Raw genomic sequence first — 5581 nt, 5'->3', positions numbered from 1 at the left:
ATCCTCGATCTGTTCCTAGAGGAATCTTTGCCTTGGAGGGACAAAAACACCCAAAAGTCAAGTGACTCATCAGGTGATTTCTTTGAAACAGTAGTGAGGAGAGTTACAGTCTACCTATAGATGGCACTGTGGCATTGTTTATCCTTCACTGTAGCCTGTGGTTTGATCCCTTTTATGAATCTTATCAGGGATTTTCCATTCACAGACTTATTAACTAACTGAACTTGATTTGGTTATCCCCTCCACATACATACCAGAACACACTGTGGTAGTGTTAAACAATTCCAGAACATATTTTCATTGGGGAGAGAAAATGTGAAAATATGATCAAAGATGACTTGGTTGGAACTGTAGTTACTGTAGTTATGATCAACGAGTTTTCAGCTAGTATACACTGGCTCTGTTTAAAAGAAAATCAGTAGCCCATTGTGAGACAAAAGCACTTTTTAAATGAAAATAATGTAAGCTAACGAGCAAAGAATGTTTCAGTGTAAAGCATCCCACTAAGCAGTTTGATTATGTTAAACCATGATGCTTCAGTGTGTCAGCCATCTCAGGATTGAGGATAGACAGACACAAGATGGCTGCATACTGACGTGCTTACAGGAAAGGGTGTGGGACTTACCTCAACACTGTTTGACTCCACTTTCCATTGTATATAAAAGGTACTTACCATTGCATTTCTATGCTGTATTATTTTATTGCTGTGTTTTTCAATGTGATGATATAAAACCATTTCCTATCAAATGGAACTAGATCCAACACAATGTACGTCCTTCAATGGGTCACATAAAGTATGCCAAATAAACCTCCATAGACCTTACCCTGAGATAGCGCTATTGTGTCATCCTTCCAAACCACACACAGCCCATTGAGAATACTTTACACAGGCTATAGGCATAGGTTTTCCCTCTTTAGCATCAAAGCATGTTATTGATTTGAGTCAAGGCCATTGTAAGAACTAGGCCTACAGCAGTAGATTGCTGCCAGACCTCCCTGTATGTAGGCCTACCACAATATGCTTGCAGTATCTAGACTGGCTCGTCTTAAAATGATTTATTGTCAGTTTGTTGTCAATTGTCAGAGACACTGAGATTTTATTTTTCCATTATCCAAATACACCTGACATACTGTTTGCTAAAGAAGGACATGTCAAATTTCAGAGGTGGGGAATTACAGCTGAAGTCAGAAATTTACACACACCTTAGCCAAATACATTTGAACTCAGTTTTTCACAAATCCTGACATTTAAATCCAAGTACAAATACCTGTCTTAGGTCAGTTAGGATCACCACTTCATTTTAAGAATATGAAATGTCAGAATAATAGTAGAGAGAATGATTTATTTCAGCTTTTATTCCTTTCATCACATTCCCAGTGGGTCAGAAGTATTTGGTAGCATTGTCTTTAAATTGTTTAACTTGGGTTAAACGTTTCACGTAGCCTTCCACAAGCTTCCCACAATAAATTGGGTGAATTTTGGCCCATTTCTCCTGACAGAGCTGGTGTAACTGAGTCAGGTTTGTAGGCCTCCTTGCTCGCACACACTTTTTCAGTTTTCCCTACAAAGTTTCTATAGGATTGAGGTCAGGGCTTTGTGATGGCCACTCCAATACCTTGACTTTGTTGTCCTTTAGCCATTTTGCCACAACTTTGGAAGTATGCTTGGTGTCATTGTCCATTTGGAAGACCCATTTGCAACCAAGCTTTAACTTCCTGACTGAAGTCTTGAGATGTTGCTTCAATATATCCACATAATTTTCCTCCCTCATGATGCCATCTATTTTGTGAAGTGCACCAGTCCCTCCTGCAGCAAAGCACCACCACAACATGATGCTGCCACCCCCGTGCTTCACGAGTGGGATGCTGTTCTTCGACTTGCAAGCCTCCCCCTTTTTCCTCCAAACATAACGATGGTCATTATGGCCAAAGAGTTCCATTTGTGTTTCATCAGACCAGAGGACATTTCTCCAAAAAGTACGATCTTTGTCCCCATGTGCAGTTGCAAACCGTACTCTGGCTTTTTTATGGCAGTTTTGGAGCAGTGGCTTCTTCCTTGCTGCACGGCCTTTCAGGTTATGTCAATATAGGACTTGTTTTACTGTGGATATAGACATGTGGACATTTGTACCTGGTTCCTCCAGCATCTTCACAATGTCCTTTGCTGTTGTTCTGGGATTGATTTGCACTTTTCGCACCAAAGTACGTTCATCTCTAGTCGACAGAACATGTCTCCTTCCAGCGGTATGACGGCTGCGTGATCCCATGGTGTTTATACTTGCGTACTATTGTTTGTACAGATGAACGTGGTACCCTCAGGCATTTGGAAATTGCTCCCAAGGATGAACCAGACACATTTTCTTCTGAGGTCTTGGCTGATTTCTTTAGATTTTTCCATGATGTCAAGCAAAGAGGCACTGAGTTTGAAGGTCGGCCTTGAAATACATCCACAGGTACACTTCCAATTGACTCAAATTATGTCAATTAGCCTATCAGAAGCTTCTAAAGCAATGACATAATTTTCTGGAATTTTCCATGCTATTTAAAGGCACAGTCAACTTAGTGTATGTAAACTTCTGACCAACTGGAATTGTGATACAGTGAATTATAAGTGAAATAATCTGTCTGTAAACAATTGTTGGAAAAATGACTTGTGTCATGCACAGAGTAGATGTCCTGACCGACTTGCCAAAACTATAGTTTGTTAACAAGAAATTTGTGGAGTGGTTGAAAAATGAGTTTTAATGACACCAACCTAAGTGTATGTCTGACTTCAAGTGTACATCTACAAGAACCTGTCAACGATCAAGCTGTCTTTGCATTTATAAGTCTAGTCATAAATAATACAGGGTCATTCTAGCAAAGGGCTAGGCCTTCTTACTGAGTCGATTAGGTGTGTTAGCAGTGATGCTGGTTGGGACCATGTTCTGTTTTTACATGATCTCAGTGTAACAGAGAGATACAGCACTAACAGAACAGAGATGAAGAAGAGCCTCAAGCTCTAGTGCAATGACTAACTGACCATGAAAACTGATCTGCATCACTCTCTAGAGACTCCATTTCAAGAGGCAAGGGAGGTCAAGTTAAAAGTTGACAAAAATCTTTGATGTCCTTTATGCACTGGAATATCGATGATTGCATAATTTCAGTAAAATTACATTGAAAGTATACTGTGTAATCAAAAACATCTGCAATGACAAATGTATTTTTGATATATAGTCAATGAGAAAGACGAAAGAACATTTTTGTATGTTTTTCATTCATAGACATTTTGTTTCTCACTGTATTTGAACCTGAACACACTCTCTGGATTCATACACTACCGGTCAAAAGTTTTAGAACACCTACTCATTCAAGGGTTTTATTTTTACTATTTTCTACATTGTAGAATAATAGTGAAGACACCAAAAACTACGAAATAACACATATGGAATCATGTAGTAACCAGAAAAGTGTGAAACAAATCAAAATATATTTTAAATTTTAAATTCTTCAACTAGCCACCCTTTGCCTTGATGGCAGCTTTGCACACTCTTGGCATTCTCTCAGCTTCAGCTGGAATGCTTTTTCAACAGTCTTGAAGGAGTTCCCACACATGTTGAGCACTTGTTGGCTGCTTTTCCTTCACTCTACGGTCCGACTCATCCCAAACCATCTCAATTGGGTTAAGGTTGAGAGATTGTGGAGGTCAGGTCATCTGATGCAGCACTCCATCACTCTCCTTCTTGGTCAAATAGCCCTTACACAGGCTGGAGGTGTGTTGGGTCATTGTCCTGTTGAAAAACAAATGATAGTCCCACTAAGTCCAAACCAGATGGGATGGTGTATCACTGCAGAATGCTGTGGTAGCCATACTGGTTAAGTGTGGTTGGAACCAAAAATCTCCAATTTGGACTCCAGACCAAAGGACACATTTCCACCAGTCTAATGTCCATTGCTTGTGTTTCTTTTATTTAATTTTTTACTTTTTTAATTGAATATTGGAAAGATACAATAGAGTTGCAGTGAAGCCGCTCAACAACTACATCATACCAACAGATTCCTATTCAGAGCAACACACAGAAGCATCCAGGGTCAATGCCCTGCTCAAGGGTACGTTGACCGATCTACCACCAGGCCAAAAAACGTGAACCCGAACCCTCCAAGATCCCCCCACAGTTCCTCAATAGCTGTCCCTCAACGATTCGAGACCCCTTCCACAGTCCCCCCCCCAGGAAGAAAAAATAATAATAAAAAATACAATTATTTCCATTCCCCACCCCAAAGAGTTTTAATTTGTCTGGTTTAGCGTCCCAGATAAAGCGAAATATTTTTTGCTCGTATGATTTGAAAAACAAATCACCAGGAGTAGGCAGCGCCATAAGTAAGTGTGTAAACTGACATATGGAGTTAATCAGGACAATTTTTCCATAAATAAACAGGCATTTACCTCTCCATGGTTGCAGGATCTTGTTTATTTTTACAAGTTTTCTATAGAAATTCATTGTGGAGAGCTTATGTGTTGTGATCTTTTTTGCTCGTGTTTCTTGGCCGAAGCAAGTCTCTTCTTATTATTGGTGTCCTTTAGTAGTGGTTTCCTTGCAGCAATTCGAATATGAAGGCCTGATTCACACTGTCTCCTCTGAACAGTTGATGTTGAGATGTGTCTGTTACTTGAACTCTGTGAAGCATTTATTTGGGCTGCAATTTCTGAGGCCGGTAACTCTAACGAACTTGTCCTCTGCAGCAGAGGTAACTCTGGGTCTTCCTTTCCTGTGGCGGTCCTCATGAGAGACAGTTTCATCATAGCACTTGATGGTTGTTGCGACTGCACTTGAAGAAACTTTCAAAGCTCTTTAAATGTTCATTATTGACTGACCTTCAATGTCTTAAAGTAATGATGGACTGTCATTTCTTAGCTTATTTGAGCTGTTGCCATAATATGGACTTTGCCCCCCACACACACCCCACACACACACACACACACACACACACACACACACACACACACCTTGCCACAACACAAGTGGTTGGCTTAAACACATTAAGAAGGTAAGAAATTCCACAAATTAACTTTTAACAAGGCACACCTGTTAATTGAAATGCATTCCAGTTGACAACCTCATGAAGATGGCTGAGGGAATGCCAATAATGTGCAAAGCTGTCATCAATGCAAAGGGTGGCTACTTTGAAGAACCTCAATTATAAAATATATTTTTGATTTGTTTAACACTTGTTTGGTTACTACATGATTCCACATGTATTATTTCATGATGTCTTCACTATTATTCTACAATGTAAAAACTAGTAAAAATAAAGAAAAAGCCTTGAATGAGTAGGCTTCTAAACTTTTGACCGGTAGTGTACATTATCTTGAGTTGCAGTAAACCATCAAAGTTAATCGTAAAAATATATAGACCACCAGCCCCAGGCCCAATGAGAGCACTATTTTTGGCTGAATGGTTTACTGACAACACACAACTTACTTTCAGTTTCGTAAGTGAACCTTTGCTGCTCAGTTCCGACCGGATTCTATTGACGCTTGAGCTGGCTAAATTATCATTGGCTCAAAAAACGACATACAAGCGCACTATAAATTGAT

The sequence above is a fragment of the Oncorhynchus tshawytscha genome, linkage group LG13, assembly GCF_018296145.1.
Source record: "Oncorhynchus tshawytscha isolate Ot180627B linkage group LG13, Otsh_v2.0, whole genome shotgun sequence".
NCBI lineage: Eukaryota > Metazoa > Chordata > Actinopteri > Salmoniformes > Salmonidae > Oncorhynchus > Oncorhynchus tshawytscha.
Note: the sequence above shows the minus strand (reverse complement) of the source record.